General features: G+C 38.0%; 1 protein-coding gene across 2 annotated transcripts in view; it reads left to right on the top strand.

Moving 5' to 3' along the window:
* Positions 1-13,764, top strand: part of PRKACB (protein kinase cAMP-activated catalytic subunit beta) — a 75,059-nt gene that overhangs the window by 39,287 nt on the left and 22,008 nt on the right. The window lies entirely within an intron of this gene.

The following is a 13,764-nucleotide window of genomic DNA, read 5'->3' as shown; positions in this document are numbered from 1 at the left end:
TTCTAAATTACTTCCTTTATTTTCAAATTGAATGAACTAGTTCAGCAGAACTAGAAAACTCATTAAAGGTTGTAATGTTTAAACTTTGGAATAGGCAGGCATTGCTGCACAAATTGAACTTCTAATTATAGGGCTATGTATCATTTATTGGTTTATTTTAAGGGATATAGACATCAGAACACTCTATAGTGGTAAACAATATAAAATTCTGTTTGGTTTTAACTATTGCATATTAATTTAGTGTGAGAATGCTGACTGTCAGCTTTAATTCCTTAATTAGCGAACAGTTCACTATTATTTGTATGGATTAAAACTTCATGATCGCATTTTGGGTAATGAAAGTGAAAGATTTAAAAAATAACACAATCTAAATAAATTGACATGTGATTTATTTATTTATTTTGCTTTTAAAGCCATGCTTTTTGGGTTTGTTTTTTTTTTTTTTTTGCAAAGTGGTTGTTGTCTCTGTGGTTAAAAACTTTTTTAAAAACGTTACAATATGGTAATTGATGATAATTTTGTTCCAGATTGCAGATTCATTGATGGATTTGAGATAGCACAATTATTTCAGTTGAAAATAGGCTTTGTAGGAAATGCTTATCACCATAGTTGCTATGAAGAAAATCAGTATTTCTATACCTCCCTGCTTGCAATTTAAAATATTATATGAGTAGGGAGTGAATCTGTTCTCAGAGAATAAGCAGTAAATATGGAAACAAAAAGGTGTTAATGCATTGACCCAAAATAGATTAAATCTAGGTCTCCCAAATGAGATGGGAAAGGATTGACTAGTTTTGTTGGGAAGATAAATGATGAAAGTGCATAAATTCTGAGCTTCCACTTCTCCAAAATATTTTCAGCTTGTGTAAAAATAGATGCATACTCGTGTTGATGTAGAAGCTCTTTTTTTTATGTAAATAGCTATTTGAGAAAATAACACTGAAGCATTTCTGTTTATATAACATGAAGAAAAAAATGGTCTTGACCTACTGACACTTGCAAATTGTGACCTGTCTGTGTACAAGTCTCTACTTTTTTTCCCCCCTCTTTAAGGCAGGCTTCCTCATATGACATGCTTGATGAGGAAATGGACTGTCGTGTCTCTTGATGATAAACATGGTGAAAATGGCTGTTCCGCGAATGCTATTTTAAGTCATCATTAAGCACAGTGGTTGCATGCATTTTTTTCTGAGCCAAAGTTACCGAGCTGGTAGCTGAATGGTGGTTGATTATGGAGCTTTGGTTCCGGGATGAAATTCTGAATCTCTATCCTGAACCTTTACTCTCCATTTGTAGATTATTTTTAAAAAATAAAAACACTGTAGGTGCACATGGACTCAGTCTGCGTTTCAAAACTCTCATTTCACTACCACTGTAGCCAAAGGAGTGATAGAAAAGGCAAGGACTACAGTGGAGTGAATATTTCTGTCTACTACTGACTCCTAATTATATCTTTAGAAAAATACATCATCTGTGAAAATTCTTTGTGAAAAATGAAAGAGAAACAGGGGTTGTGGTTTGTTTGGGTTTTTTTAAATTTATTTTTAATACCTGAGAGTTCAATGACATAGAATTGCATAGGGTCACTGAATTCAGGCTGTAGATTGTTTTCACTGAACTTTCTGTGAAATTATACTGGTGTTTGTCTTTATTCAAATAAGGGTATTTGAGTATGCACAACTATTCTGCCCATAGCGCTGCAACTTAGATGTGTTGGTGTAAGGTTTTCAGTGAAGCTACATAGCAGACAGCGTGAACTACTTTTGGAAGTTCGAGGCAAAAGCATTCTAATTCCTGAAAAAAGTTTGGAAAGTGACTTCTGAGAATTTTTGTTGGTTTAGGCTTGACATAGAATCCATTTGAAAAGGAAGTTCATATTTATGCGTTCTGCTGTAATGAAATACTGTAACAGGTCTGTTTCTACCTGTGTCCTTTTAGAAGCAGTTACTGCCAAAGCTATGGGTTTGCCGAAGGGGAAGGAGCTGCTGCTTGTTAGGTGAACTTTTTATTTGTGTTGTCAGTCATCTAGGGTTGTGGGTTTGAGTAATTTGCCATGTGATCTATGGCCTTAGGGGGGGGTTCAGTGGTTGATTTAGAAATTTAACACCTTTGCTTCATTATTTTGGTATGTAAAGCATAGAGTTTTTCTAACGTGCCTTGGATTCTTAGTTGATGCATGAAACAAATATTTTGTAAATTCCTCAGAATCCAACAGGGGAAAGGTGGCTTGGGGGCACCTTGTGCCTTGTAATCTGTTGTAAAAAACTGACTGAGTGCCCGTGTGATTTGTCCAGCCTGAACTGGTAGCCAGGTCAGTTGTGCTGCCCAGCCAAGGGATGAAGGGAATGTGGTGGCAGTCATCAGAACGATGTATTTCATTCTCAGTTCAGGCATCTTGAATGTGACCACTTGCAACTATATGGAATCTACGTTTTGATTTTTGCTTTGTTTTCTTAGTTGCTTTTTGCTTTTTGAAAGATTAATATGGGAAAGGAGAATGAGGCTGCTTGGTTTTGAACGTAGAGACAGTAATATCAGTGCTAATCTTTTATTCTTGGACTGATACAAAAATTTTCCAAATCTGTGCATAATAAGAGAACATATTAACAGCCTGGATAACTGAAATGGTCAGGAGAGTCGCCACTAGTGCCTTTTTCTGTCATCTTCGTAGTCTCTAAATTGCAAAGGGATGCGTCTCTAACAGATTCAAAATAGTATCAGTACACTTCCGAATACAGTGTAGTGACTTCTAGAGATTTAGCTGAATAATTACTATATATGTGTGTGTGGAGAGAAAAATACATGTGAAATACGAAATAATGTATAGAGTACATTTTGTGAATTGATTAAAGCTTTAAAATAACTACTAGTTGGGTACAAGTCAACAGATAATGCTGGTCTAAGGTTGCCATGGAAACAACCAGTGCTTGATATAATTGAGAACATCTTAAAACCTCCTGGTGTTTGCATGCTTTTCCCCCCTGCCATTTTGAGTTGCTTTAGACATGAATAGGTAGCATTGGTCAGAACAGTAGTAGTTAATGAGCAAAACCAAGTACCCGTGTCCTGAATATTGATTTTGGTTTACTACTGGTATCTTGTGCTTCATAGTTCTTTGCATCACAAGGAGCTCATAAGGAAGAGCAGCTCTCTGGATTCTGTGTGCTCTCTCTTTCCAGTTAGTGTGTAAGTGTGTTTAGAGATTGAAGCACTGATTTGGTGGAGATTAACATACTTCATCAACTGTTGGATTAATATTAGGAGCAATATGGTTCTGAAAACTAGCTTTTCAGCATGAATGGTAAGTCTTTTCTATTACCTTTGACACTATTTTTTTTTTTTTTTGTTCCGTCTTCACAATCAGGAAAAATCTACCAGGTTTCCCTTTCTTGTCTGCATAGCTGCATCGAGTACCGAGCTCTTTGTTTTTGTAATTGGCTCTCGGTGGGTCTCTATTAAAAATAACCAGCCTTAAAGATTTGCAGTTTTTATTAAACATTTTGCTTTGCATAACTGGGACATAGTATTTGAAATTTTATTTTAAAGCTTTCTTTTAGAAATAACTGTTACAAATCATTAAGTAAGGCACAGAATCTGATTTGGAAAATTCTATAATTGAATGGTATACATGTCGGTTCACTTAATTTTCTGTGTTACTCATAATAAATTATTTTATGTGAATTGATACAAATCAGAGAGGCCTTCTGAATTTATTATAATCATCACCTAAAAACTGAAACTGGCTTTTGTTGTTTTGTTGAACCAGCTTATTCTTCTAAGGCTTTTATTTTTTCTAAATGATGGGATAGCAGAACAGTTGGTCATTCATGGAAGTAGGGGAGGGGAGTCTTATTTGAGGTGAGATACTATAATAGATCTAGTAAACTTATCAGGCAGGTATTTGCTTTCAGAAATCTCTGTGGCTACTTATTATAAGGTACATTGAATTTAGTGGAATTATGAAGTACTGTATTCTTATTTGGAATATTATTGAAAGTTGTAACTAAATATATAAATTTTGTACATTTATTTCCTTAGAAACTGGTATCCTTTGAAAATTGTTTGCAAAAAGCAAATAATAGTTTCTGAAATTACACCATTCTTGTTTCAAGCAGATAGTCTGGAGCTTTGGAAAATGACTTGAGACAGAGACTGCTTGAAAAGAAAAAACAGTTGATCATTTATATGGGGTTTGTGTGTGTGTGTGTGTGTGTGGTTTTGCTTTATCCTACAAATTTAAAGGACCATCTTCATGAAGGTTTCACTTTTGTACGTGGCATGAGATAAAGAGTGGGAGGAGTCATCCTACTGCCTTATCTAATACCAGCTTTATATATACTTATCTCATACTAATGTGTTGAGGTCATCTTCCCTGGAATGGAAAGTGTGGCTGTGATTTCCTTGGTGTACAAAGGTACAATATACAAATGTCAAACTGGTACAGTTATTAGACAAGGTTTCAGAAATTTGTATGTATATTATGGAGATTTATGTTACAGTGTCATGGCTGCTCAAGTAAACCTAAATGCAGGCTGTCCCCGAAGGAGGTGGCCCAGCCTCCCTGGTGTACTCCCCGCAGCCCTGCGGGGATGCTGGCCGGCAGGAGCCCAGTGGGGAGCTGGTGTGGCCTCGCAGGCTCACAGCTGACCTGGGCTGGTGCCACAGGGATGCGATGGCACCCTGACCTCCCCACTGACACCTGCCCCGGCTCAGCCTCTCTGGAAAGTGAGGGTGAAACTACAGCCTCAAGGTGCTTCCTCGATGACGCACAGCTACCTTCATCCACTGATGGAGAGGTCTCAGGGGTCAGAAAGTCTCTGTTTTTCAGCAGTTACCAGGCTGGGTTTTCCAGCACCTTTTTCTCTGTGCTGAAAGCTACAGTCAGGTCGTAGCTTTCACGGGAACTAAGGTCTGTGGAAATCTGCTCCATCAATTTGGAATTTTGCTGTATGGGTGGTTTGGGGTTTTTCTGGTATTCTGTTATGATTGAGTCATTTTAAGGGAATAAATTTCTTACAAACTAGATGAATAAGAGGTTACAGGTGTTTTGTTTTCTTGGTTGGTTGGGGTGTGTGTGTGTTTTGTTTTCTTTTCCCTGGGGTTTTATTTTGCACTTTGCATCTGTAGATTTCATTCATCTTGACATCCAGGCTCACGGTTCCATTAAAAATAGAAACAAATATCTGCAACTTTTACCAAGTGTCAGTTCTCAATCAAAAAGCTCTATAAATGAGAAGTCTAATTTTGTCAAGGGAAAGGTGACTGTCTTCTGCTCTACCAAGTGAGGATTAGATTAAGTCTTCACTGTAAACATTTCCCCGTTTAAACCACTTCTGCTTTTCATTGCACCTTTATGGCTGTCTTCACTGCAGCAGTGTTACGTTACACTGTCAGTGGACAAAAATCCTGTCAGTGGATAAAATCAGATGCTCTCCTTGTGAAAGACTGACAAGATGCAAGTGAAACCTTGATGAAAAAGTGATAAATTTCCTTAAATTGCAAGTACAATTGGCTTGCTTGGTGGTTGGTTTCTTGGGTGGGGTGGGGTTTTTTTGTTGGATTTTTTCTTTTGGGTTTGGGGTGGTGGTGGTGTTTGGTTTTTTCTTTCCAGGAGAGCTGCAGTTATGGGAGATAATTTTTCTGGAAGGACTTGAAAGAAGGAAAAACCATTTTTTTCTATTTATTTCGTTTGGAGTTTTCGTTTTGAACAGCAGAACGTTCTTGAACAGATAAAACTGGAAGGCCAAGTAACTTTAAAAGCCCCAGCTGTCGGTTCTGAAAGGTGCTACTCTGCTAGATCTTCCGTTTCATTAGGAATAAGCTTAATGCTCCTAAGTATCAGCAAGCACATGATTGGGCTAGTACTTCTCAAACACTGCAAATAGAAGTAATTGCCAATACAGACATTTACACTCGTAATTACAACAGTAGCTATCAAATGTGTGTGGAAACAGATGGAGCAGTATGAGCAATGCTTATAGACTGTTGAATTATTGTCCAGCTTTGTGTACACTGGAGAATATGAAAGTTTCAGGGGTGAGGGTGAAGGGAGGTAGTGTAAATACCTTAGTTATGTGCATTGGGAACATAGCATCATTCCCACTGCTGAAAAGACTATAGAAAATGGAAGGATGCCATGGAATTTCCAGGTGCCAGAACTATGTGTCTTCCTATATGCATCTTATGGGACTAATGGTTTCTTCCTTTCAAAAATTCCTAAATGTTACCCATCAGCCTCTGACAGTGGACTAGAATAATTTCTTAGGTGTTGGCCTGTTTCATGCTTTGTTCTGATTCTTTTACAAAATATTTGGAAAAAGAAAAGGCAACACAAGAGTTGCTGCATTGACATGGTTCTTGAAATGCATCCATACAGTGAACAGTCCCTCAAAGTGCTTGGTTTGGGGTGTAAGCAAAAAATTAGTTTAATAAAATTGAATTTTCTTCGAAAGGAAAAGGTGATTTGGCACGTTGTAATCTTGTATCTCTTGAACTGTGACTTACATATTTTGTTACCAGAAACATTTTCTTCTTTCCTTGGTTTTTAGTTTACATCTCAGATTGTTTGTATAATTTACAGTCCCTGGTTCCTCTGAGAGTTGCTGCTGGTACCACTGTTGCAGGCCAAAGTTTGCAGCAGGAGTTTCCCAGCTTTAATTATTGAGGTTCTTACAGGCACTTTCGTAACTTGAATAATGATTTTATTGTTTTTGTTTATTCATTCTAGTCGCTGACAGATACTCCAGCCCATTAAAAACTGATGTGGTTTAGTTTTTCATTTAAATATTTTTGCAGGATTTGCAGCTCACTTCTGTGCCAGTTTTATGCCTGCCTTGTACCCAAATAAGCATTGACTTTAACCAGTCTCTCTCTAAAGTCTGATTCTTTATCAGAATGGTAGTAAAAACACTCTTACCTACTTTTTGCCTGCCCTAATCCTGAGGCAAACAAGAACTTGTTATTACTGCATGTGTTGAATTGTGAAATGTGTTTATTTACATAAGCTTCCTTATTCAGGAAGTCAGTCTCTCTGCTATTTAAGGTTATAAATGAACTTCTCTTGCTTGGCTAGTTACTGCAGGCAACTCTTTCCTGTAAATATTGAAAGTGTTTTCTGTGGGAGATATGTCAGTATAGTGATGTGTCAGAAGCTCAAATCTAGCAGAGATGAAGAGCTGTTTTGCTGATTTAGCCTGACAGCTGTGAAGATGGGTCTTACTGATCCCAGTACATGCATATGAGAATTTGTGTGGTTTTGCTAGTGCAAGGGCTGAGACAAAGTAGCTTGTGGGAAACGGACTTAGACATAAGCACACTTAAACCACGATTGGTGTATCTGCTGTTATTTTGATGCCTTTGTGAAATATTTGAAAAAAGAAAAAGCAACACAAGAGTTCCTCTTTTCAACTAACTTGTAAAATGCATCCATACAGTGAACAGCCCCCGCAGTTGTTTAGTTTGGAGTGTAAAGAAGAAATGAATTTAGTAAAACTTGGGTTACTTCTAAAGAAAAGGGTATTTGTTCATGAGTATCTAGTATTGATGGATCTGAGAGGCATTGCCTGCTTGCAGGGAATTTGTTAGTTAGTATGCAGATCAGAGCAACTACATGCAGATTTATGCTTACTGTTTTTAATAATCTAACCATAAAACATACCTTCAGTGAAAGCTGCCTAGTAATACGTGACCCTTTTTAGTCATTGAACTCTTACAAAGAGAGAAGGTGGCGCAGAGGTAGTACAGAGAAGGTAGTACAGAGAGGGAAGTTGGCGCTAGCCAGTATCTTAACTGGTAGAGGGGTGGGTAGCTCAACTGGATGAAAACTGCAGCAGGTGCTGTTAACATTTTGCTTGGTATGTGGTTTTGACTGTAAGAGGAAAGTCTGATTATTTTGTATATTTGTATTTAACTACTAGAATTTGCTAAAAGCCCTTTCAAGAATGTGATACATCTACAAGATACTTTATAGTAGTGCCCTAGAAAATTTTGTTCTTGGAACTCATGTTTTTAAAATGTATAATTTTTTGTTTCTTTTTTTCCACATGGTAACCATGGAAATATATACACTGCAGAAACCAGAGGTGTTTGAATTTTCACGATTTTTGCACAGTTTTCAATTTTCTTTGCGAAGTAACACCTGTTACATTTCACACAGGAAGGAGTTTTCTACACTATAGGTCCTGTGGTAGTTGCAACATTTTAGACTACTTACTGGATAAAGTTCTGCTAGGCTATAGAGGGTGGTACTGCACAGACAAAGCTTTAATTCCTAATTGCTCATGAAGCACATCAGTGTATGATAATTGAGGATTTTACATGTTAAGATTTCTTCACATAACCTTTTCTGTACAAACTAATTTTATATGTAGGGAGTGATAAGTACTGCATTTGAAAGTAATTGTATTAAACTTACAATTTATTAATTTGAATTTTTAACTTAATAGAAATAACTTATCTAATACAATGATTGAAAATTAATAAAATAAGAATTATTTCTCAGAAGCCTTTTCAGTAGTCCAATGCCATACTTTCATGGCCGTGTTGCGCTAACATGAACTGCCACTTCTTCAGAAAAGCAGCAGGTCTGCCCCACATGTTTGCCCATTTCCATGACACTTCTCCCTTCCCTTGCCCCAGGAGAAGCATTCATGTGATGAAAAGAACTGAGAACTGCTGTGGATTAAAATTAGCTTCCCTTGTCCTTCCCTGCCTTCTGTCCATTGCTTTTTAATCTGGCCTGGCTCCCTGACATGGTTTGGCAGTCAGCCACAGGGATGCTTTTGCTCTTTCAAGGAAGGTCATGATAGAGAGGCAGGAATGAGTTGACTGTGGAAGGACAGTCCTGGGGTTTTATTTATACCAGTCCATACTGAACACTGAACTGCAGCCTAATAAACCAAACTGCTGTTTCTTGGACTTTTAAGCCTCAAAGCATGTGGGTTGTTGCAAGAGAGGAAGCACATCTACAAATGTGTTTTCTCCAGCAGTCTGGAATAATTCGCTTTAATGAGCACTTCAAAAGCAGGAACAAGGTATGAAGGAGATTCCTTTCCTTAGGCCAAAGCTTAGTTTTAACTAACTGGATATCAGTTCTAACTGGTTGCTTTAGAGAACTGGAACAAAAAAAATCAACTGTATAATCAATCAGCAAAAGGTTGCTAATAACACTTTAATTTGAAAGGAAAGCTTGGGTAAGAAAGGGAGGTGCTGCCATGAAGGACTAAAATATCCGAAGGGATGGAACATCTCTCACCCACCAGGACTCTGCAGGACACTAGGTCACGTCCCATGCTTCAGATGAAGCTATTCTGCTTGTCTGCATTGAGGAAGTCTTGCATATAACCCATAATTTAGGATTTGAATAATAAATCCCAGCTTGATTCATAGGTTTTGGATGTTTGTTCTGAGTTTTTTGGCATCAATCTGTGTGTATCGTGAGGGAGGAGTGATTTTTTTTTTTAATGAAGGTGTATTCGTTAATAAATTTCTATAAGCATGGTGTCTGGGGTCTCTTTTAGATTAAGGAAGCAAAGTTTTTATCTCATCTGTATGGGTTTTCTGGTGGAAAATGATTGAATCGGGACATATACACGTGTACAACTGCTGAGCAGAACTAGTACAAGACTTGATTTTGTTTGTGGCTGAATAAATTTACTGATTTACATTATACATTTGAAAGTTTCAAAAAAAATTTAAAGGATTCACATTTTAAGTGACTGTTAGTTGGATTTGGTCCTGTCTCCCCAGAGTGGTCTCTGTTATGTTGTACTTCTGGCATTTTCAGGGTTCACCACCTGTGTTTGGACCAGTACTTCATGATTTAAGAAAAAGAATAAAAGATGGAAAGGCTGAAGATAGGACTTGTAAATAAAATTGATTTTATTATCTCTGATAAAAATAGAAGGAAGTCAGTCTTGACTGGTATTCTATGCAGTAGAGTACTGCTCAGAATTCAACAAAGAATAGGTATTATCTCTGATAGCTGGAAACCTGGCTCCTGTTTGGGTTTGTCCAAATCTGTCACATCTCTTGTGCAGGCTGTTGCTGTCTTGCCAGCCAAGGAAAGAAGTGAACATTAAGTAAGACTTCAGCTTTAATTTACAGCTTAAAATTATACCCTGTAGCATTGAAAACTAAAATAAAATTAAAAAAAAAAAAAAAAAAAAAAGCTGGGCTACTTACAGAGCTCTTAACTGTTGCAGATTTGCTTTTATGAAACTGACAAAATACTGTCTAGCTCAAGGCTTCAAAATTGTGGACGGGATTAAAAGAAGATTTTGCCTGTTTTCAGATTTTGAGTTGTAATTTTGTAATGGATAAGAACAATTTGTATTTTACACTTACTGCATGCTGTAAATCAGTTCTTGAATATGCTATCCCAAAAATCGGATCCTAGTATTTTCTTCTAGTCTTTAGGCAGTGCAGCTGTAATTGGGCTTAATTTATTGTTTATCCCGTTCCTCTCCCTTTTTTCTTCATGTTTTTTCCAATCCCTTGTCCTCTCCACTTCTTACCAGTCCTTCCCAGTATTCCATAGAAGTGTTTGCAGTGTGCAGTTAGATTATTAGTGCTTCCATTTTAATAGCAAACTTTTATGCAGTTGTTAATTCTTACGTGATCATTCCATTACTAAGAACTTTAAGGTTTTATATTCCAACAAATGTCTTTTTCAGAACTGCTCCATATGTTCTGGGTCTTGTGGGTTGGTTTTTTTTAACTGAAGGAAGGTTCTTACCCATTGCAGCTGGTAAGTTAGTTTGCTTTGCATCACCTGTTTTTATCATAATTGGTGTTTAAACAGAAATACGAGATCAAAACCTTGCTCTCAAAGTCAAAAGGTTGATAAATGGGATATTAAATTGATGCAGAGTTATTAATCTAACCGTAGTTGACTTTGCAACTCTTAGAGCAGAAACCAGACAAAGTCATAGCTGGTCAGTTTTTCATGGGAGGGCCAGTGTGTCTCACTGCAGTGTTAACACAAGATGGACTTGAACGGTGCCAGGCTTATATCACGTTGGAGTTTTTTTCCCCACCGTTTTCACATTGTGAGAAACAAAGTGTTTTGTTCTTGCTGATGGTCTGTTTCAGTGCTACCATTTTAGTTTGTGTTTTGAAGTGTTTCCCAGCTATTAAACTGTTAACTGGTGCTCACACTACTTCCTCTGAGTGTATATTATTTAACGGTTAGTTGTGTTCATTTTCAAACTTACCAGCACAGAGAAATCTTGTTGTAAGCCTTATGATGTTGTAATTGCCAATCAAAAGAGAAATTTAAAGACATTTAAGATGACAAGTTGAAGGTCTAAGAATGGGACTTAGAATTTGAATTGTACACTTCTCACTTGCTTCTGAAATGTGGTACCATAACCACAGGATTCACTGAGGCATCTATGTACATCTCAATAATGTTAAAGGCTGTAATTGTTTTTATAAAAATGAAATATACATATATAATTACCAGAATATCTTCATACATACTCACTTTTCCATTAAATTATTTTTGGAGATTTTAATGAAATAGCCCACTTAATTACAGACTTCCAATGATTATATTACGGTTTTGGAACAAAAATTGAATTGTATTTTGATAAAGGGCATTTTAAATACCAAGCAGAGATTGGCATTTAGCACAGCAGATGGGCGTTTGTAGTGGTGCCCAACGTTTAGACTTAATCAGTTTAGTTGTTGCTTTCTTGCCATGAATGCCATCCAAATACTTTCCCCGTGCTCTCCGCGCGCCCCCCCCCCCCCTCCCCCCCCCCCCCAGTAAATATTTCTGGCTCGCTGGTTCTTGTGGGAGATGTGCTTGAGAATAACAAATACAGTGCCTGTGGGAGGTGGGAGAAGGGCAAAGTAATTCATGGTAACTCTTCAGGACTCTCCATCTGTGACCCCTCTCCCTCTGCTGTCACTGCACCCCTGCAGCTTGAGAGGTCCTAACCCTTCTTTTTTTTTTCAGGTGCCTTCCTCTGATTCACTTGCTCTTAAAGTGTGTTTCGGGCCAGGGTACTCTTTATAGTACATGAGTACTGTGCCCTTTGTTAACCATTTTTTCTATAAGCCTGCTGACTTTCCATACAAGAGTTAATCGATAAAGATAACTGTCCCCTGCTGTTTGGGGGTGGGTCCAGGGGATTTTTGTTTTTGCTTGTGGTATTTTTTTCATGTTTGGGGTTTTTTTTTTTGTTTTGTATTTACTGCCATGGAAGGAGGTATTACTACCTAGGAACCTCTGGATCTTGAGTTCCCCTTCCCTTAGAAATCTCTTCCAGCAGACTTTCCTGCTGACCATCATGTTGCCTTGGTTCCGAGTACAGCTCTCCACAGGCCAAGTCCCATGCCACCTGTGATAAGCAAGAAGATAGCTTGTGTCTTGTCCAGCTGCGGGTGTACCTGTAGCATTTCTTCTGACCAGGGTTTGAACTGAAGCAGGTGGAAGAAATAAAACTGCCTGAAATCTTCCAGTTGTGACTCTTCAGCCATTACCTGACTTTTTAATACCTTTTTGCGTATCTCCCCAGATATTCTACTGTATGCTTTGGATGTCTGCATTGCCTAAAACTTGCTTCCTCTTCCAGTGATTGCGCTTGCTGGTCATGAAGAGCTAGGCTTGCACTGTGTGTTTGTGCTTACCTGATCTCTGGATCACTGGTGCATCCTCCCCAGTTCCAGCTGCTGTCCTTCCTGACGCGTCCAGTTGTTTTGACCACGGCTGTGGCCCTCGTGCCAGTGCTGTTACTCATGCTTTGCTCTCTCCTTCCGGCATCTTCCTTTCTTGAGCAACAGCTTTTCCCCCTTTAGTTTCAGCCTCCTTCACTCCAACTTCTGCTGTACCAGTGAAACCAGTCGGAATAGGGTTTGTTTGCTGGTCTTTGCATACACTCTTTGCACCCTCATCTTCACTTTGCTGAGCCATATATGAGTGATCCTTGCTCTTCAGTGTTTATGGGAACCAATATATCAACATCTCTTTCCTGGATTCTTTTTTTTTTTTCCACAGTCTTACAAAATTAAATCATACTTGTATGGTGACCATACAGGATTCCTGTATGCATTCCAGTTTGTATACAGCAACTTCAGCTGTGCAGTTTAGACTTTTCAGGGGGGTTTGTGGCTGCTGTTGGGTAACAGGACTGAAATTTGATTGTGATTTTTTTATTTATTTTTTTTTTTGGAGACTGTTTGCCATTTCTGTGCTATCCACCACATGCCATGCAATTCACACATGCTGTCTTTTGCAACAAAGTGCTAAGTAGTGGGAAGATCACCCGATTACAGGTTTTATTGTGTTCCAGCATTCTGCGATGAAGATAGATATGCTTTTGTTAGCAACAGTTCCTTGGATGTGTGTGTCTTGGAATAGATTAATTATTAAAGATGCCAACTTGATCTCCTGAAGTTTTGTAAGCTGTGCTTATTTCTGTGATGCATCGCCTTTTTTTCATACTGAATTTAGCTTCCTTTGGGTTTTTTTCTCTTTTCTTTGCTCAAATATTCTGTGACTTAGCATGACTCATTCTGTCTGTGTGGGAAAGGGCTGGTTTATTACAGGGCCTGTTCTTGAGTGGGGAGGGGAAAGGGTGGAATGTATTTGTGTTTTCTATGTGTTTGTTGTGGAAATGCATAAAACTTTCTTTTCTTTTCTTTTTTTTTCTTTTCTTTCTTTCCTCTCTTCATCATCTCATCTGTGTGGGTGAATGTTCCTGCAAACCCTTGGGGAACCTATAGAGACTTTTGGTATGCTCATTCCTTCATTAGTGC

Source organism: Falco cherrug, chromosome 12, assembly GCF_023634085.1.
Source record: "Falco cherrug isolate bFalChe1 chromosome 12, bFalChe1.pri, whole genome shotgun sequence".
In the NCBI taxonomy this organism is placed as follows: Eukaryota; Metazoa; Chordata; class Aves; order Falconiformes; family Falconidae; genus Falco; species Falco cherrug.
Note: the sequence above shows the minus strand (reverse complement) of the source record. Positions and strands in the feature narration are given on the sequence as shown.